Genomic DNA, 23,338 nt, shown 5'->3' on the forward strand with positions numbered 1-23,338 from the left:
CTCGACTTTGATTTTGAGTGTGGGAAAGAGATTGGCTATGAACTTTTCATTCTTTAGGAACTTTGCATCATCACCAAGGCTAGCAACATTCTCCCCATACATTCTCTTCTTTATACATCTAGTAGTCATCTAAGTCTTTTTGTTTGTGAGAAACGACGTCTTGCCATAGCTTTTGAGTGTTTTGGGAGTCAAAGAAGTATCTCTTGAAATGATTAACTACTTTGTTATAGTTTCCCTTAACCTCATGAGATAGAGAGTTAAACCACGTGCTAGCATCCTTCCTTAGAACTACCTCAAACATTTCTAAGAGTTCCTCATCTCCTATCACTCTTTTTATGCGACAAGCCATTTTGAAATTTTCTAGAAATAGTTTGGCATCCTCGCCAGGCTCTCCGAAAAAGAGAGGATATCCTGACATTTGGCGTTGGGCCTCCATTGAATCAATTTCAAAGTGACAACACATTTTTTTTTTCTTTCTTAAAAAGATTTACACAATAATGTCTTCTAAATAAAAATATACACGTCAAAGTGACAACACATTTTTGTTTTTCTTTCTTAAAAAGATTTACACAATATTGTAATCTATTCTACAACAAAATAAAAATATACACGTCAAATGACCTATGATAATCAACAAGAGGTAGGATGATAGGGTTTGGTGACACAAGAACTTCTCCTACTCTTTGGGTACCAAACATGAACACCATACGTTGTTGAAAATGGATTTTTCTACTAGTTGCAATGTTTATTCTAATGTGTGGAATTAAATGAAAGGGAAAAACCTCTATTCCTAGGCCATTATCCATGGCCTATGCATGTCCTAATGCTTAAAATAACACAAAAATATAGATGTCTAACCTAATATCATACCTAATGGAGGCAAGTAAAAGGATTTACCGAAGCATTTATCTTGGCTAACCTAAGAGGACCTAAAATCCTATGAATTACATGTTGAATATGCAACTTAGTACTAACAATTATGTGTATCTTTTGCCTTGCAATGGGAATGAAAGGATCATTCAAAATCTCTTGATTCATGCACACTACTTGACTATTCTAAGGTTGAACCTACACAAAAACATACACAAGCCCTCCTCAGTGGGGGCACCAAAATTGAGGCGGTCCGGGGCGGACAACAAGAAGAGCAAACTCTAGACACCCTTCAAGGCTCCCATGCTGCTCAATGGGGTTGGGATACAACACAACGCAAACCAAAATAACCAACCCACAACCAAAACCCAACTATACAAGGGGCACCACCTAGTTTGAGAGCGAACTAGGACGCAAGAGAGGAGAATTGTAGAGCAAACCCACAATCGAGCAAGATATATACACTAACCTTTACACCAATGTTCATTTACATTTGTGTGTGTGTGTGTGTGTGTGTGTGTGTGAGAGAGAGAGAGAGAGAGAGAGAGAGAGAGAGAGAGAGAGAGAGAGAGAGAGACAACCTAGAGCATGTGCTGCTTTCTACATCCTACGAGCCACCGGGGCTATCACTCTTCACCAGATTTGATAGCTATAGTCCACATAGCTCCCTCGATATGTCTATGTGATCTGCACAGAACAAAAAATACCAAAAAGATCACACCATTCAAAATCAAATCAAAATTTGGCAAGTTTCTTAGTGCTAGTAGAAGGATCAAAAGTGATCCAAACCCAAAAAGAATTGGACAAAATACTCACAAGTTAGGTGCTTCAAGGGCATGTTCAAATCCCAATTTGGTGGTGGAATATGGATTAAGATCCATGTCCCCCTACACCGAAACCCATAAAGATTCTGGTAGGAGACTTCCCCAGCCTGCACCAATACTTAGAAAAAAAATAGTAAAAAAAGAAGTTCAATCATGGATTGCAATCCATGCCCCCCAATTGCTCAAATTTGGATCAAAATTTGTCAACAGTTAGAGCATAGCCTTGGGAGGCCACCCTAAATTTTTGTTGAAAGTGGACATCGTTTGACCGAAAAACCCCAATTTTTTTGAAACTCAAACTTCAAATGGTCATTTTGACCCAGAGTGAGTAGAATTGTGCAAAATCATATTGTTTGGTGCCCAATAACTGAAAAAACATGCCAAGAATATGCCTTATAAATTTCATATCATTTGTCTGAGCCACATGAATCAGTATCCATGTCCCCCAAATGTCAAATTACCTAGTTTTTGTCCATAGATAGTCTAGAGTATGAGGGGCATCAAGAAAGTAAGGGAAATCTACAAGTTTGGATGGAGTTCAAGAGGGTCTATCTTTAGAGAGTCCAAGCAGTAGAAAATAGAGTTCTTGTCAAAAGCTTGAAGCTTGGCATCTTAGAAGTGCTTACATGACTTGAGGAGTCAAAATGTAACCCAAAAACACTTATCAGTAGCATGAAACTTGGCACCATAGGTAGAAGGATACAACAGAGACAAATTGTGGTGCAACTTGATAGGCAAATGGACATATGGGTGTTCTTCATTATCAAAGCAACAAATTTGGAAAAACTAACACCTACTAACCACACAAGATTGCAACAAAGAGAGCTCCAAAAATCAATTTTGATCAACGTCTGGAAAATATGGCCATAAGCTCGGAAATTGGGCTAACTTAGTGAATTTTGATTGAAAATAAAAAAGTTTCATCAATGTGCACAATTAGCTATGAGGACATATTCCGCAATTCTTAGCCCATTCTATGACCAAACATGGATAGCAATCCATGTACCTATCCCAAAATTTTGAACCGGTACCTAGCCCTCATGACCCACAAGCTTCTTTCCTCCACCTCCACCCTTGCCGCTTACTACCACCAGATGTCACCCACAGCAACCTCTACCACCAACAATAAGTGGCACTTTTTTTAAGCCACCACAACCCCTCTTGCTCCTCCAAATTGCACCACCAGCTTCCACCCCCCCCCCCCCTCTCTCTCTCTCTCTCTCTCTATATATATATATATATATATATATAGATATAGCATTGAAGCCTTAAATGGTGTCAAGATGTTGCTCTTCTTGTTGCCTGCGTGTCAGACCGCCTCACTACCTATGCTGCTCAATGGGGCTAGGGCACAACACAACACAAAACAAAACAACCAACCAACAACCAAAACCCAACTACACAAGGGGCACCACCTAGTTTGAGAGCGAGCTAGGACGCAAGAGAGGAGAATTGTAGAGCACCCACAATCAAGCAAGAGATATACACTAACCCTTACATCAATGCAGCACAGTCACATACTAAAACACACACACACACACACACACACACACACACACACACACACACACACACACACACACACACACACACACACACACACACACACAGAGCGAGAGAGAGAGAGAGAGAGAGAGAGAGAGAGAGAGAGAGAGAGAGAGAGAGAGAGAGAGAGAGAGAGAGAGAGAGAGAGAGAACAATCTAGCTCCAACCTTATGATTCACACAAGAATGTCCCTAGAGCTTAGGGATTTAATTGACAACACTTAAGATTTGATTATATCACTATGCACTAGCACATTGTCTTAGGGTATGGGAGCGGGGGAGCCCTCTCACCATCCACCCTCTTACAATGGTAGCCAAAGCAGCAGCCAAATCAATGAATCACAAGTACAAGCAACAAGAAAACAACCTTCAATGAACAAGTTGCCTTATGGAACCGAGTGAGCTTGCCAAGACAAATTGGAAGAGAAGTGTGAGCCTTTGGACTTGCACCCAAGCTATAAATTTTATTGATGTTGTAGTAGATACAACAATGATGGGAGGAGTAAAATTTACTCACACTCACTCACAAACTCAAACTAGCTCAAGCTTGTCTATGCACCAAGGTGATGGTGTATAGAGAGCTGGATCTCTCTTCTTACAACTAAGATAGAGACTAGAGTGTGATATGCTCAATGTAGTGTGCCATAGTGTGGAGATCGATTTTACAAAGAGGAATGGGCTCTATTTATCGGTTTTTGGGAGCCTTGATTAGGATTAGACCTAATCAATTTTATTGTCAATACAAAAGATTATGAAATATTTATGATTTTTAAAATGGGAGTGGGTCTTTATTATCCCTTGAGTCACATGGATGTGGGCTCAAGGGGAAGAACTATTGAGAGTGAAAGGAGAGAGAGGTAAGTAACTTGGAGGTGCCTACTCTAGTAGATAGTAGAGGGTGCAATTTACAAGAAGGGATAGTCATTAGTGTTAGTAGTTTGTAGTTAGAAGGATGGGTTAAAATTACATGGCATATGCACTCATGGTGCATTACATGATTCATACAATGATAAAAAGTAAGAGAAGGATGAGAATATGCATAATTTGATGGAAACCACAAGATGGAAAGGGAATTTTGCACCTATCTCCTCCAGTGAATGAAGCGGTTGTAGAACTCTGTCGGTGTAGTTTTTGTGACCATGAAAAATTTGAATTTTTCATTATCAAACTCCTCCTTTTGTAAAGCTTTTATTTGCTGATTTTTTCTCTTTTTGTGGAAGGATGAAGAGGTTATGGTAATACGAGTTTGAATCTAGAGAGAGAAATTGAACTATATGTGTAGAGACGATAATTTTTGAGCTATGGAGTAAGGGAGAGATAAAAATGGTGAAGAAGATGAAAGAAGGCATGAAACCTGCAGGTTTTGGTGATGGAGGAGGAGGATGAGTGTGTGAGTTTGTGTGGAAGTGTGGAAAAGGTAGAAAGGAACCTAGGTCTAATTGAGTGTGTGAGGTAGGTAGATTGAGGTCCATAGAAAATCCCAAAAAAAATATCCAAATGAAGTCAAAAAATTCTAAGAAACTTTGAGCACATTCTTAAAATCACATGTCAACTTTTTCATGTTGAACACTTCTTCAGAATTGAATGGGAACTAGTTTTCAAAAAGTTAGCAAAAACATGTGTTTTCTGCCCAAAAAAGTCATTGAAAAATAAAAAATAAAAAGACACAAGTGACATGATAGAGTCAAATGAGAGGACCCTCCCTTGATATTATTTATGGGGATAAAGAAAAAGTATGTGAAATGTGAAGAGATTTGAGTGATAATAAGTGACGGTGGGGATACAAGTCATTCTTATGAAATTTTAAAATGTGAATATTTCTCACGTGGAGAAATTTTATTTATTACATTGGATTATATACAAGAAGTATGATGAAGGGTAAGGATGCATGGCATGAATTTTTGGTTTGATAAAACACACACCTAATTTCAAGTATTTATGTAAAATTTAATTAAAGGTATTTATAAAAGAAAATGAAATGCGTGAGAAAAAAATTGTACATAGGCCCTTGGATAAAAATAGATTATATATGCAAATAGGCCATAATATAGATCCACTTCTTTTTTTGGCTCTCCTAGCTAATAATAAGCTAGAAAAGGATTTTAAATAAAATGTGAGGAAAAAATCCCTAACACACACACACACACACACACACACACACACACGCCTATGTACAATAGTGAAAAGGTAGTGTTAAGGTGATTTTTCTTGGGTCAGGTGGCTCACTATGGCAATTACGAAGAGCCAAAACAAGGCTATCATTAGCACCATCTATATATAACCATCTCCATCTCTCTCCCTAATTTTCTTAGTAGGCTCTCTCTCTCCACTCAAACACACACACACACACACACACATCTCTCTCTCTCTCTCTCTCTCTCTCTCTCTCTCTCTCTCTCTCTCTCGGTCTTTCTATATGTGTGTGTGTGTGTGTATTGTGCATCTACTCCATTTATCCATTGCCATGTCTCTCCATACTTTCTTATGTGACGCCCCCCTCCCCCCCCCCCCCCCCCCCCCCCTCTCTCTCTCTTCGATTTCCTTAGTTCCCCATCTTGCATAGTTAATGTCACTATGTTATATTACTCCAGAGCTCCATCTTGCATCAAAGGGAGTAGCAGCTAATCCTAATGGGTGTGATATTGTGTACCATTCACAAAGGGATAGGCTCAAACATATAAGGATGAGTACCGTTTCCCCTTCTAGTGAAGTGTAGGGATGCATTGTAGCACGACCTAATCGCAACCCAAAAAATTGTCAATCCGTGGATCGAGTAACCCGGCTAGGGCATGGACCTAGGATGTATAGACATAGAGGATTCAATGATCCTTCTACTCATCACAGAGAGAAGCCATGGAAAGGGCTTCCTCTAATCAACAACACATTCCTACTCACTAATCACTTGCACACAATCATGTGGTTGAAATTAACCTCTCAAGTCAATCACTCTTATTCAAAAATCTTAATCACAACTACACAAGCATGCAATTAACATACCTACTCCGCATTAGTGTGTCCGCTCCGGCACAACCCCTCAATGCGACTACGTATGTACACACACTAACCACACCTTGTAGAGAGAGATGAAGAGAAGGAAGGCACCGCCCTCACGCACCATGGCCAATGGTGTGGATAGAATAGATTAACTCAAAAAAGGGATTAGAGATCTACCATCACACTAATACAATCTCACTCCACATAATCAAGCAAAGAAGACTAATAAGAAAGAAAGTGTAATTGATTATTAGAAATCAAGAGCTACATGGGCATGGAAAGACCATGAGCCTCATGACCATCCACTCTACAAAGAGGAGAACTCACCCAAGAATAACTACTCATTAAGCATAGGGCTCTTTTATAGCTTTGGGCCTCAAACCCTTCAACTATGGGATAAAGTTGAGCTCTCCAGCCTAGACTCATACAACTTTGGAACTCCTAAATGAGCCCAAGCCCTATACAATGAAAAGGAAATATTGTGCACTATAGCACATTTACAACTTGGTGCATAATTGGTGTAGCCTGTGTTAGCCGCTGCTAACATTTTCCCCTTCCCAATTTGGCACACGTCCTCGTGTGCCGGTGAAGCAAGACACGGTGACATGGTAGAAAGAAAGTCCCAGGAAGAAATGTTGAGCTGCAAAACATAAGAACAAATAATGAGCATCAAAGGCTACAAGAATGAATAAAACATGAAGCACAAATGAACAATCATGCAAAGTGATTTTTTTTTGCTTCTAAAAGATGGGTCAATCATAGTCAAAAACTAGACAACATAAAACAAAAGAAACACCTAAAATTATTGTGAAGATTAAACCACTTGAAATTTCAGTTTTATGCATGAAACACAAGCAATCAATTATGACCCTAGGCTAATGCAAGTTCATAAACCTACTAGCCTAAAAACTATGTAAACAATCTTAATAAATCATTCAAGTCTATCATGTCTATGGGCTATTATAAAGCTCTTGATCTATTAGTACATTATCAAAGCTTTTTGAAGCTCACGGAAGTTTTGTTTTTATCATTCATTGAAAAAAGTAAAGCACAGTACAAGGCTACCACCCCAAGGCAAGTCTAGGTGCAACTTTCGGCTCCTTGAACACTCAAGAAGGTATTCCAAAAGCCTACTAGCCTACCAAGGCGACGGCTAACCCCTATCAGCCCATGGCATCGGTTTAGGGCCTTGACCAAGCAAGCCAAGGTGATTCCCCTCGCCTGCCAAGAGCCAATTAGGTGCTAGGCCTCACAAGACACAACATAACATAAAAATTTGGATTTTCATGTGTCTAGTAGTATTTTTGCTACTTTTTCTTGACACTTTTTTGCTTTATTGTTTCATTTTTAGCACTTTGTTGTTGCTTCCAATTTGATATGTTAATGGCAATTGGACTAAAGGACTAAAGCCTAATCATAGCCCTAGGTTATGTAAAAAATAAATGGAGTATTAAGACTATCACTAAGAGTCTAGGGCTAATGAGAAATGAACTTACATTAATCTAAGGTCAAGGCCAATTACCTATGATTAACACACATAAAACTTAATTTTTTGATGAGTTAATTTTCACAAAGCAAAGTGTTGAAACTTTTAGTATGCCTAGCTTTTGAAGATGAAAGAACCATAGCTTAGAATCAAAATTTCACTTAAGCCAAGCATAGAGAATGGAGAAATAAACAAAAGAGCAAAATCATGGAAGGATTACACCTATTCATGCTCTTTTGAGCATTCTTGAGCAAGCATCCTTTGTGTAGACAAGTCTCCTGATCTTTTTTATTTGCAAAAGAAGCCGATTTGAAGCTAATTGTAAACATAAACTCCAAAAGCCAATTATTGAAAACCAAAAGCACACAAAAAACATTAATGAAAACCTAAAGCTAGGGTCTTCAATACCCAAATTTGCCAAAGGGAAAAAACCCTAAGGAAAGAAGTGCCTTTGGTTATGCACACGATGCTCTAAAGTAGCAAATTTATACATACACAACAACAATGAGATAGAAAAATTCTTTTACATAAGAAAATTTTGCAATTTTTACAACCTCTCTTGCATGGTTCAAAGTTGATTAATTTCTAGCTCAATGAAATATGCAAAAAACAAGCCAAGAGCTGAAAATAATGCAACTTGAACGAAATGAAGTGGCTCTTGATAGCCAAGTTTTACAATTTAAAGCTTTTCAAAAAGTTGGCTAACAACTAGCTCACATGAAATTTTACATTTTTTTAGTGCAATCTATGAGCTAGAGATGATTGCAACTTGTTTAAATGAAAATGAATGGATCTCAATAGCCAAATTTGTACTTGAAAGCTCAAAAAGTTGGTTAAACACTAGCTCAATTGAAAAAAATTAACTTTGGACCAAGCTATGATCTAGCATATATACAACTTTTAATCCAAACATTTGGAATGGCTCTAAGTAGCCAAATTTGGCAATATATTGCAATGATGACCCCTTCTTGGTTCAATGAAAATCACACACTTGCCACATCCCTTCAAAATTAAGCTCAATTTTTAGTGCTTTTAAGCATTTGAACATCCAATACAAGCACTAAAAGCATGCTCAATCACAACCCAAAATTGTAATGCTATCTTATGGCTATCAAACAAGATCAATGTTAATACTTTGCAGTGATTTGCATTCGAATAAAGCACTAAAAATGTATATCCAATGTCATTTTCAAGCATAAAATCCCAACCAAACAAGCACACTCATCATTTATCAATGTGATTCTCATGCCCACATGCATATTACAAGGAAAAAATTTCCTTTTTGCAACCAAGCTTCGAATCGAGATGGCACGAAACCAATGCATACGGCTCATATTGGTGCATTCATGTATTGAAGCTCTCAATCAAAGCACACCTGAAACCAATGTGCACTCCCTTGCTCTTAAACTAGCAGATAGGGCATATATAGGAAAGGAGAGAGAGAGGTTTAGGATGAAGTAAATTTGAACTATCTCAATTGGTTAATCACAACCGAATATGATACTTCATGTCCATTCAAAATTCTCAATTTTTAGTGCTATGCAAGAATTTTTGCATACATTCTAAGCACTAAAATGCAAAAGCAATGCTAAGTTTAAGCACAAAATCACAATCATCAACTCTTCGTCCAACCTAGCGCTCATGACCCGCATGCATACAAAGAGTTTTTCCATTGAATCAATCAAACATGCACTATCATAATGCTCAACCCAAGGCCTTTTGAGCAATTCTTTTCTTTTACTATCAAAGACGAGAATGGGAATGCTAGGCAATGAATCTCATCAGTGAAAGACGGGTAGCTCATGAATCACTTATATACAAGTGTAGAACTCATAATATAAGATATTTTAGAATTTTATTCCTCGCATAAGTGGTCAATCCGGGCTAACGTGCATGATGGCTCTGTGGTGGCCAAAGTACTTTTTTTAGCCCGTATTTGAGAATCTCCCTTTTGTTTCATTGTTTTGAACTAATTTTGTTCAAGACCAATCCTAAACAAACTCTTTGGGATCTCGTTGGACAAACAATCGTATGTTGTTTTGTACGAGCTAGGGATGGATGATTTGATTCCAAATTGGGTGAGGGTGGGAACATTCCCCAAAAAATGCCAAGATTTGCTTTGATTTTAATTTTTCTTAAATTTTTTTTGTAAAACTTTATTGCTGGCAAAATTTTGGTGGTACACAGAGGCGGCCCGAGGGAGAGTTTATGGCGATTAGTGTGGGCGCGTTGTGAGCTTTTGAAGGCACACGAAGCAAGCTCATCAGGCTGAAGCAGGTCGCATGTACATTGTGCTGTGAAGCAAGGCTTGAAAAACTGTGTGCGTGTGTGACGTGGGTCAGGAAGCCGAATTGTCATGTATAGTCTCTTGCATATTGTGGTGGTGGGTGAGCTAGGACCTGGGTGCTCTTCTTCTTTGTGATGACCCCCCATGTGTAGCAATGCGAGGCAAGGTGTGTACCGGCAGAACTGAGCATGGCGGGGTCAGCGAGATCAAGGGAACTGCAAGACACTACGAGCGGGTCAGCAGCGCCGCAAGACTTGGCGCAGGAGAGCTTCTAGCAGGAGGAGCGGGTTGTGTGGCGGGTGCTGCAACCAAGAGCACTGGGAATCATGCACGTGTGTGTGTGTGAGTGTTGCGAGCATCTAGGGTACTTGCGAGCCGCGAAAGCAGGGCGGGGTCTATACGCGTGTGTGGGTGTGTTGGGTATGATGTGAAAAACCAGGCAAGTGGATATTTGGTGTGTGTGTGTGTGAGCATGTTGAGTCAAGCCGACTCAGGCCAAGGTGGCAGTTCAGCGCCTTTACAGGCCGGGGTGCGTGTGTGTGGGGCCAGGGATAGCGAGCGAGTTTTGGTGGGCCAGCTGCAGCGTGCGTGCGTGAGTTTCCAGAGCTGTAAGACAAAACGATCGACAAGTGGCTGTGTGTGTGTGTGTGTATTTGCCAAAAGTGGTGGGGTTTGATTTATCGTGATTTGAAAGCATCCAAAGTGGAACTCCCATAAAAGAAAAAACGCCAAGGCATTAAAACAAGTGGGCATAATTTTTTTCCTTTCCTTTTTCATTATATTTTTAAGAAGAGGTTCCCGGGAGCATGCAATGGACGTTTCACAAGCCTTTTCCTCAAGAAATTTTTCAATCAAAATATATATCCTTTGCACACGGGACCGAATCGATTTTCATGCATCATCAAAAGTTATGGAAAAACATAATGCACATTCCCTCAATTTGTTTTTTCTTTAACAAGTTAATTTCGCATTAAAAAATGTAGTGTATACATTTCCTTTCGATTACCAATTCGATCTTACTTCAAGTCATTGCAACATAAGTTGCCCACGGTCATCGTGCAAAATCATACTCCCAAGATCAATTGTCATGAATCTAATTGCATGCGTGTCGACCTACCTTGGAAATTACAACCATGATCATTTGATTGCTCAATTTCAAATTGCCAAGCTAGTCATAAACCCACAAGCTTGCATGACCATACACGTAATAAAGTTCAAAATTTGCAAAATGCTATTCTCGAATTACAATCAATTAGGTTTCATTTGCAAATCCAAACTAATCATTACATCTTTAGTAGCTTATATCCAATAGCTCTAATCATTCAAATCCAATCGGATTGTCATCACATTGCTACACACTTTTCATATGGCATTCACCAATTACCATACCCCATTGGCATACATAGCAATAGTGATTCATAAAATCACTTTCAATTGTAGCAATTGAATCATCTCAAGTCAATCATACACCCCAACTTTTAGGTCTAATAATCATCATAACTGATAATTGCTTCCAATTATTCATCCAAGGACCGGATTGTATATGCCATTGAGTAGGCGCACACACCCAAATTTAGGCCAAAATTTTATGCAAAAATTATATCAATTCCTCATTGGAATGCACAAATTGCAAACTCAATCAAGCATAAATGAATGAATGCATGCTTAATTTCTCAAAAATTAGCACTAATCAAGCAATGCACACACTAAAAAATTAAGCACAAAAATTCAAATTTGGCTCAATTTGCAATGCATTTAGGCTTACACCTAATGATTGCACACACTTTTCATGAAAATTTCACAATAAAAAACCATTTAGGTGTCCCAATTGACCATCAACCATTAAAATCAAGTGGTCATGGATGGGCACACACACTCAATTTTTGCCCAATTTTTTGGCAATTAGGCTTATCCAATGTTTGAATTAGCCTCACATACTCATCATTTATATGATTGCATACTCATGTATCATCAATTCCATCACTTTATATGCATGCACACACTAGAAATTAGGTGCACACACACTTGAAATTTTTGACAATTTTTTCCCTCTTTGGTGTATGCACACACACAATGATTTTTTGCACACACATGAATTCTTGATGAGAATTAAGCATTATTTGGATACACACAAAGTTTATTAGTCACAATTTTACTATCAATTTCATTCCAAGTGTATCAAATTAAGTGCAAAGCGTAGGTCAATTTGTGTTACACACCTAGTTTTAGAAAATAACTAGCAAATTGAATCACATCGATCAATAAAAAAATTGACATAAAAAGTGAGTGCACTTACATCATAATTACACTCCAAGCAATTCCTTTGCTCAATGCAAAGTCGCATCATTGCACACACAAGTGTGTGCACCATCAAATCGGCTCCAAAATTGACCATTTGTAGGTCAAAATCAAACACTTAAATCATCAAATTAGGCATAAATTGGTACAATTAACTTGATTAGAGTGATGATTCCTCCTCTTGCAAGGGTATTTCACATACTTTACACTTAAAATGTTAGTGGTTAGGTTAGCAAGGTTAGTCACAACTAGTAGAAATTAGCATGAAATTAGTAAAATTAGCATGGAATAAGCAAAATTAGCAAGGGTTAGCATAAAATTAGTGAAATTGGGCGTTTTGGGGTATTCATAACTCAACATTAACATCAATTTCTTGCACAAAATCATCAAATTAAACCAAAAAATGAGTTACACACACTCAAAAACCAACAAAATTAGTAGTAAAATTACTCTATTCTACACATCTTAATCTCACTAGCTTAGGTTATCAATCCCCGACAAAAACGCTAACTGTAGGGATGCGTTGTAGCACGAACTAATTGCAATTGTCAATCCGTGGATCGAGCAACCCGGCCAGGGCATGGAAGCATAAGCCTAGGATGTATAGACATAGAGGATTCAAGGGATCCTTCTACTCATCATAGAGAGAAGCCATGGAAAGGTCTTTCTCTAATCAACAACACATTCCTACTCACTAATCACTTGCACACAATCATGTGGTTGAAATTAATCTTTCACGTCAATCACTCTTATTCACAACTCTTAATCACAACTACACAAGCATGCAATTAACATACCTACTCCGCATTAGTGTGTCCATTCCGGCACAACCCCTCAATGTGACTATGTATGCACACACACTAATGGCACCTTGTAGAGAGAGATGAAGAGAAGGAAGGCATTGCCCTCACATACCATGGCCAATGGTGTGGATAGAATAGATTAACTCAAAAAAGGGATTAGAGATCTACCATCACACTAGTACAATCTCACTCCACATAATCAAGCAAAGAATACAAATAAGAAAGAAAGTGTAATTGATTATTAGAAATCAAGAGCTACATGGGCATGGAACGCCCATGAGCCTCATGAACATCCACTCTACAAAGAGGAGAACTCACCCAAGAATGACTACTCATTAAGCATAGGGCTCTTTTATAGTTTTGGGCCTCAAATCCTTCAACTATGGGATAAAGTTGAGCTCTCTAGCCTAGACTCATACAACTTTGGAACTCCTAAATGAGCCCAAGCCCTATACAATGAAAAGGAAATATTGTGCACTATAGAACACCTACAACTTGGTGCATAATTGGTGTAGCTTGTGTTACCGCTGCTAACATGAAGAATATGGTTTTATAGTTGGGGGCGATATGGATGGTGTAGTGTATGAAGTGTGAGCCATTGGATTCTTCAAAAGCCAAAATATATTAGTGATTTTATATGTGTGCATGCGCGCGTGTGTGTGTGTGTGTTGTTTGTTATCTACATATATTACCCACAAACAAACATATACATGTTCAAAGACCAAGGTACCTAGATAAATACTCCTTCACAAAGTTCAAACCAGCAGCAGCCAGTCTTCCAAACACTAAAGTAACCAAAAAACTAAACCAAAGAGAGTAGCCCTCACCCACACCAATAGAAACAACACAATATTCCATTAGCATTTCCTTTGTATGCAGGTGATGCACGGGCATCCTAGTTGTTATCCATGTCACAAGGTACAACTTTTTGTGCAAGTAAAATATCATTGAAAGAGAAATTTCAAGAGACTTTGGAAGACAATTACACCATCATAAACAAAACTTTAACAGCCTATTGATGCATAGCTACATAAGAACTACCAATGATTAGCATTAGAAGTATTCATGTGCTAAAGGTTTTTATAATTAATCTCCTTATTCTTGCAAGTTCTATTAAAATGAGGCCACATAATCTTCCCTAGCTACTTTAAGGTTTGTCGAGATATGTGCCCTCTTGATAGGATCAACTATAGTACTCATCCGTGCAGTCAGTTTATACTTTGGTATATCCTGGTAACAATAGAAAAACCATTTTGGGCTTTATTAGTATCAAAATTATCATATACACACTCCTGTATTCAAGAAAAACCTTGACAGGTTATGCCATAATAGTGAGCAACACCAACAAGCATATGGCCGGATTTCAACAAATGTCCGAGAAACTCATGATCCTCAATATTCAATAGCTATACGTAATTATCATACAAGCTAAGGTATGATATAACATGATGAGACAGTAAAGAACCATCCAAAATAGTATTTGTAAGAACAAATCTCCCTTAGGCTGATTGTACAAATGTGACTCCCTCTTAATTCTTGTAGCAAAAGAGACCACGAGACAAAGAAACCCTTCAAAAAGCCAGATCATGTCTATGTACCAGACACATTAATTGTGAAAAAAGCAAGCAGATAATGTATTAAACCGGAAAATTTTAGGGAGTAATACTCCAAGAAAAAACAGCCCAGGCAGTTTCTAAAAAAACTCTTGTCAAAGAATACCTACATATCTAAGAAAACATGCATCGATTAGCCTTATAAAATACTGTAACCATATCCCATCTTCTGTCAAGAATTCATTCAAACTAGCTTAATAGGATCAATCATCTACTAAAATCAGCACCACTGGCTGGACATCTATAATTTTTTCCCAAAGGAGGTTATATTTAGAAATAAGTAAATCTATAGAGTCCTACAAAGATCAAGTAACCCAATCAACCCAGCCATGCCTTTCCACGCTATCGAGAAGTCCATAGTTAGCAGAATTTCATTAATCGTCCAAAAACCAGACCTTAAACAACATAAAAACCCATTTATGCTAAGGTATACATTATCAGACAAGAGAAACTAGTTCTAAGCTATATCTGCATAAAATAGAAGGCTCAACAACCGAGGTACTAGTAATGACCAAGAACAACCACCTATCAGTAGCATAATTGCAAGAGGTGCCCTATATAACAAGGTTAAGTGAGCCTCTTCTTTAACGCTAGGTCGAATCCCAAATGGAGAAAAGGAGTCTAATTTAAAACACATGCCAGCCCAAGTAATAGTGGCCTACAACAGCAACCAGCCAAAGGTACCCATCGGAAACTAAACAATGCAGCATAGGGGCCCAAGGTATACCTCGAAAAAAGGAAAAAAGTTAGGCAAATTTGATCAAACCAGCATATGTACGTGAAGCAAGGGAGTCCCATCACATTATCCATCATCATGCATGATATCAAATAGAACTTAGAAAAACCAGTAAGATCTTATTTCCAACCACATACCAAGCAACCCACCAGCCAAGTCCCAATAAATAGTCATAAGCCAATATAGGCTCTAGCCCCTTAAGGTAGTTATACACAACCGTAATCACTTTATCTTGAAAAAACATAACCAGACCAGAGTCGCCCAATCACACCTCAAGCATACCCATGCCATAAGCTCATAGCCATACATTTAGAAATGACATTATGATATTATTTATCAAGAAAAGAGGTATTAACTTAAAAAAATTTCCCACCAAGCCAACGACACAAAAACTTTTGTTTGTGTTTTTTAAAAGTAGGGAATAACACGCGAAGCTTAATTAACGTTTCTTCGTATCCCATATTGTTCAAATCCCTTAACAATGCTAAATCAACATCCTTTAGCATTTCATTTGTCTTTTAAAATTCATTTTAACCCAACCTTACCATGGTAGCATCATAAACAAGCTTCTTACAGATAGCAAATATAGTATTGGCAGCTTTATCAAGGCTGAATCATGAGTCAGATCATGACAATCTTGCATAATTTTTTGAGAGACCCAAGTAGTATCCATGCTGAGCCATTTAAATGGCAAAGGACTAACCTTTTGAAAAAAGACCGTCTTAAGCTTTTCAACAAGATCTTACAGGATATGTTGAACCATTTAAAGCTTTAAGGCCAAGTCAGCCAGACAGTCCAGTAGTGTGGGTGCTCTATACCACTTGAACTTTTTAAGGTCTGTTCTTTGTTTAGCATAAAGATTGCAAACCTCTTTCATGACTAGATTTAGGCAAGAAGTAACATCTTTTGTAACACAAGAAAAAATATCGTGATGCATCTGAAATCCACCAGAACTTTTGTTTGTGTTTTTTAAAAGTAGGGAACAACACGGGAAGCTTACTTGATGTTTCTTTGTATCCCATATTGTTCAAATCCCTTAGCAATGCTAAAGCCACATCCTTTAGTGTTTCATTCACCTTTTCAAATTCATTTCCACCCAACCTTACCAGTGCAGCATCATAAACAAGCTTCTTATAGATAACAAATATAGTATTGGTACCTTTATCGAGGCCGACTATAAACCAATCAACGAGTCAGATCATGGCAGTCTTGCATAATTTTTGGAGTGACCCAAGTAGTATCCACGCTGATCCATTTAACTCGTAAAGGAATAACCTTTTGAAAAAAGACCATGATAAGCTTTTCAACAAGATCTTGTAGGATCTGTTGCTCGAGGATTTAAGGCCAAGTCATCCAGATAGTCCTATAGTGTGGACAATACCATTTGAGAATTTAGAGGCTCCAGAGGTATGTTATTCAAACCCATTCCAAGTAAATCTTGAAGAGAAGAAACCTTTATAATAGCTAGGTTTGTCGTACAACATGTGCACCAAGTATACCAAAATCCCTACAGTATGAGGTAAAATTTTCACATTTACATCCCAAATTAGGTTCATGTTTCAGAAATTCATTTGAGTATACAAAACCCTGAACACCACATTTCAATCTCACAGAATGATTACTATACACCAAATCACAGCATTCAACAAAAGTTGATCTTGGTGAAATAAAAAATTCTATTGGTGAAATGACAATGAAGGAAATTTCCACTACAATCCCCAATCTTGCTTGGTAAAACGCGCCTCCCGATCATTGATGACTACCTGCACAGTCACATTTCCAGAAGATGTTTAATAGGCAACCCACGACCCCTTCCTCTTGTAAAGCTTCTAGATTTTCCTCTTCCAAAACTGGAGTCATCAAAAGCATAGAGGGTAAGAAAGGAAGTAAACGTGGAGTTAGGAGTTAGACGTGTGTTGGGTCTTTCTTGAGAAAAGGACTCATCATCTTCAAAGTTAGGCTTCAAACTGGAGTCATCAAAAGCATAGAGGGTAAGAAAGGAAGTAAACGTGGAGTTAGGAGTTAGACGTGTGTTGGGTCTTTCTTGAGAAAAGGACTCATCATCTTCAAAGTTAGGCTTCAGAAGACCCACAATCTTTTAATCCCTTTGTACGAACCATAAGTGGTAAGGAGCATCCCGGGTTCATTTTCCCGGAGCTCTTTGAGCATGTCAATCATAAACGTACAAAATTGTCTGAAGGCAATTTATGTCAAAACCAACTCCTTGGCTTGCTCATCTAACCAAGAGCAGATGAGAGTAAGAGATGGAAGGATATAGGATTTTTTGGGAATATAGATTCCAGATTGTTGATTGCATACCAAACAGCATAGTCAAACGATATAATGCAAGACTTGCAAGAAGCTTTAGGGTCAAGAAATTTGCAAGCACACTTGAGCTACGGTCTATAAATATTCCAGACTGATTTTGCATAATAATCAGCATTGTTCTTACTGAATGCCATGAGAACTTTGGTTCTCACATAAAGACTTGCATAGAGCTACATTTCTTAGAATCCAAAACACTCATGTTGAACGAGGCTTTAATTAGTTCTCCCTTGTCCAACATTGCACTCCTTTAAGTACTTTTAGCCGAGAATCCTCCATTGTAGCAGCTGGAAGATTTGCCAAAAAAACCCAGGTTTATATTGCGATAAGAGCCAGAAAACTTTTATTTGGGAGTAAACAAAGCTTGTGTTCCAACCCTAAAGATTCAACCTCCACTTGTCGTATAGGTAGAAAGAGGAAAATTCTGGAAACCTTAGGTACCAAATTCCAAAAGCAAAGTCTCACTAAGAGAACATACATATTTTTGAACTCTTTAACAGCTTCAACAGCAGTAGCATCCCTACATAAATGACTATTGGTAGGAGGGAGAATTGGAATAGTTGGCACCATGACAAAGCTAGGGCTAAGCCCACATTGATTCGTGAGAAGATTAGTTAGTTCAACACCATCCAGAGAGAACTCAGACAAGTCCTCTTTATGAGCTTTAAAGATAGTCGGGACATAAGAAATAATGTTTCTAATAACCGAGACACCCTTCTGACTGTTTTAACCAAAATAGCCAAAGTTTGACCCATTTGTCAAAGGAGACTATGTGAATCAGGGAGGTAATAGGGTTACTAGACGAGGCCACAATGAGAGTAGATGCTTCAGCATCTTGTATGCATCTAAGAGCCAAAAGAGAAGCCCTTGAAAGTGGCTCCCTTGAAAGCCCTTAAAAGCCCTTGAAAGCAGCTCCTTGAAAGAGGCATAGTTAGAAATGGCTCAAAAACTTAACTACTTGAAAGGAAATTTTATAAGAGGTAGAATCTAGGATTTTTTCTAGGCAAGAAAAGAAAACTATAAAGATAACAATGTATAAGTGAAGTATTTTGGTAGCAACCTCAACCTTCAACCGGTTAGAAAACCTTCATAAGGACCATGTGAGGCTAGCCCCTTCTAGCTCAAACTGAATGTACCACCAGAGCAACCTGGCCTAGGACAATACTGGGAGCTTGGTCCTGATCCAATAGTAAGACTAGCTCTAAGTGCAATTTGTGTGTGTTTTTGTTATTTACATGTACTACCCACAAATGAACATATACATGTTCAAAGACCAAAGTACCTATATAAATACAGGTTATTGTACAAAACAAACTTAGATAGCAAGATTTTGTACAAATGAATAACATTTGATTGGTACAAGTCACCATCCTAAATGGTAGGAATTCCTTCACAAACTTTGAATCAACATACAATCTTCCAAACACTAAAGTAACCAAAAAGCTGAACAAAAGAGAGTAGCCCTCACCTACACCCAAAGAAACAACACAACATTCTGTTAGCATGGGCATCCTAGTTGTTAGCCATGTCACAAGGTACAACTCTTTTGTGCAAGTAAACTATCATTGAACGAGAAATTTCAAGAGACTTTGAAAGACAATTACACCATCATAAACAAAACTTTAACAACCTATTGATGCATAGATACACAAGAATTGCCAATGATTAGCATTAGAAGTATTCCTGTGCAAAAGGTCTTTATAATTAGTCTCCTTATTCTTGCAAGTTCTATTAAGAAAGGCTCTCTTCCTAGTACATGCCATGTTCTTAGCCACAAATGAGGCCACATAATCTTCCCTGGCTGCTTTAAGCTTTGTCAAGATCTATGCCCTCTTCATAGGATCATTTACATTACTCATCCATGCAGTCACCTTATACTTTGATATATCCTGGTAACAATAAACAAACAAATTTGGGCTTTGCTAATATTGAAACACTCATATACACACTCCTGTATGCAAGAAAACCCTAACAGGTTCTGCCATAATAGTGAGCAACAGTAGCAAGTATATGGCCATATTTGAACAACAGTTTGAGAAACTCGTGATCTGCAATAATTAGAAGCTATTCGTAATTATCATACAAGATAAGGTATGATATAACATGTTGAGGTAGTAAAGAACCATCCAAACTAGTATTTGTAAGAACAAAAACTCCCTTAGGCTGGTCCTACAAATGTGACTCCCTCTTGTTTCTTGTAGCAAAAGAGACCAGGAGACAAAGAAACACTTCAAAAATCTAGATCATCTCTATGTACCCAAACACTTTAACAAAAAACAAGTAGATAATGCAGTAAACCAGGCAATCTTAGGGAGTAATACTCCAAGAAAAAACAGCCTAGGCAGTTTCAAAAAAACTCGTCGGAGAATACCTGCATATCTAAGAAAACATGCATAGATTAGCCTTATAAGATACTGTAACCATATCCCATCTTTTGTCAAGAATTCATCCAAAGTAGCTCAACTGGATCAGTCATCTACTAAAGTCAGCATCACCGGTTGGAATTGTGCAATTTTATCCCAAAGGAGGTTATGTTAAAAAACATGTAAATGTATAGAGTCCTGCAAAGATCAGGTAACCCTATCAAACCAGCCATGCCTTTGCACGGTATCGAGAAGTCAATAATTAGAAAAATTTCATTAATCATTTGTAAATCATACCTTAAACAACATAAAATACCATTTACGCTAAGGTATACAACATCAAACAAGAGAAACTAATGTTGAGCTATATCTGCATAAAATAGAAGGCTCAACAACCAAGGTATTAGTACTACCAAGAACAACCACCTATCAGTAGCATAATTGCAAGAGGTACCCTATACAATAAGGTTAAGTGAGCCTTCTCTTTAATACTAGGTGAAATCCCAAATGGAGCAAAGGAGTCTAATGTGAAACCCATGCCGGCCTAGGTGGAAACCAAAATAGTGGCCTACAACAGTATACCAACCAAAGGTACCCATTGAAAAGGAAACATCACATATCCGTCATGCATGATATCAAAAAGACCATAGAAAACCAGTGAGATATTATTTCCAACTATCATTGAAAGAGAAATTTCAAGAGACTTTGGTAGACAATTACACCATCATAAACAAAAGTTTAACAGCCTATTGATGCATAGTTACACAAGAATTGCCAGTGATTAGCATTAGAAGTATTCCTATGCTAAATGTCTTTATAATTAATCTCCTTATTCTTGCAAATTCTATTAACAAAGGCTTGCTTCCTAGTATACACGATGTTCTTAGCCGCAAATGAGGCCACATAATCTGCCCTAGCTTCTATAAGCTTTGTCGAGATATGTGTCCTCTTGATAGGATCAACTACATTACTCATCTGTGTAGTCAGTTTATACTTTGTATATCCTGGTAACAATAGACAAACCATTTTGGGCTTTATTAGTATCAAAACCCTCATATACACACTCTTCTATACAATAAAAACCCTAATAGGTTCTACCATAATAGTGAGAAACACTAGAAAGTATATGGAAGGATTTCAACAATAGTCTGTGGAACTCGTGATCCTCAATAATCAAAAGCTATACGTAATTATCATACAAGCTAAGGTATGATATAACATGTTGAGACAGTAAAGAACCATCCAAGTAAGAACAAAAACTCCCTTAGGCTAGTCCTACAAATGTGATCCCCTCTTACTTCTTGTAGAAAAAGAGACCAAGAGACAAAGCAAAGCTTCAAAATGCCAGGTGATGTCTATGTACTGAGACACATTTGCTGTGAAAAAAACAAGTAGATAATGTAGTAAACCATGCAATTTTAGGGAGTAATACTCCAAGAAAAAATAGCCCGAGTAGTTTCTAAAAAACTCGTTGGAGAATACCTGCAAATCTAAGAGAACATGCATAGATTAGCCGTATAAGATAGTGTAACGATACCCCATCTTCTATCAAGACTTCATCCAAACTAGCTCGACAGGATGAGTTATCTATACTAAAGTCAGCACCATTAGCAGGACATCTGCAATTTTTTTCCAAAGGAGATTTTATTCGGAAATAAGTAAATCTATAGAGTCTTGCAAAGATCACGTAACCCTATCAAACCAGCCATGCCTTTCCACGGTATAGAGAAGTCAATAGTTAGCATAATATCATTAGTCATGTGCAAACCATATCTTAAACAACATAAAAAACCATTTATGCTAAGGTATACAACATCATACAAGAGAAACTAATGCTGAATTATATCTGCATAAAATAGAAGGTTCAACAACCGGGGTATTATTACTTACCAAGAACAACCACCTATCAATAGCATAATTGCAATAGGTGCTCTATACAACAAGGTTAAGTGAGCCTTTTCTTTAACACTAGGTCGAATCCAAATGGAGAAAAGGAGTCTAATGTAAAACCCATGCCAGCCTAGGTAGAAGCCAAAATAGTGGCCTACAACAACATACCAGGCAAAGGTACCCGTCGGAAAGGAAACAATGTAGCATAGCCGCCCAAGGTATCCCTCAAAAAAAGGAAAAAACTCAGGCAAATCTGATCAAACCAGCATATGTACATGAAGCAAGGGAATCCCATCACATATCCGTCATGCACGATATCAAACAAACCTTAGAAAAACCAGTGAGATCTTATTTCCAACTACATACCAAGCCACCCACCAACCAAGTCCCAATAAACAGTCTTCAGCCAATATAGGCTCCAGCCTCTTAAGGTAGTTACACACAACCGTAATCACTTTATCTTGAAAAGACATAACCAGACCAGTGTCGCCCAACAACACCTTAAGAATACCCATGCCATAAGATCATAGCCATAGATTGTACACCGAGGATAGTTCTTGTGAGAAAGAAATTTCAAGAGGGAAATTTATATTATAAATTAGATTATGATGGCACTAGCTAGTGTGGATCTCTCTCTCTCTCTCTCTCTCTCTCTCTCTCTCTCTCTCTCTCTCTCTCTCTCTGTGGCGTGCCTCAACTAGGTCATTGTTGTGTGAAGCTCCATATGTGCTACCAACCTTCACTAACTAATGCTTCTAGTTTTCTTTTTTGCTTTCAAAAGGGTCAGCAAACACGATGAGATTGGTGGTTGTTTTTGTATGTCATATTCAAAAAGGCACGCAATATTTACGATGAGCTCCCTCTCCATGATGTTGTATCTCGGGATGAACTAGTTGCAGGTTATGCTAAGAGCTGAGAAGATTGTATGACATGGAATCTTTATCGCAAATTACTAAAACATACAACGAGTTCAATGCTGGAGTTTTCTCAATTTTCAAAAGTTTATGTGAGCAAAAAAAGAAGTAGATATATGGGCATGAGCAATCAATCTACGAGATGATAGTTCTTAATGCTAATGGCAACATCTTTGTTGATCCATACTTGGGTTATGATCCACAATTGTAACTAAAGTTGATCATGACGTTCTTTGCACTTAGAAGGAAACCTGATACAATAAGGTAAAACAATAAAATGTATATTACTTAGCTTGGCCACATAGCTACTTGTACAAGAACCACACTCCACCTACACCCCAAGTAGTCTACCATTGTGAAGGCCCATGATGAGATGGAATCTACTACCACT

The sequence above is a fragment of the Adiantum capillus-veneris genome, chromosome 25 (assembly GCF_014529385.1).
Source record: "Adiantum capillus-veneris isolate H3 chromosome 25, ASM1452938v2, whole genome shotgun sequence".
NCBI lineage: Eukaryota > Viridiplantae > Streptophyta > Polypodiopsida > Polypodiales > Pteridaceae > Adiantum > Adiantum capillus-veneris.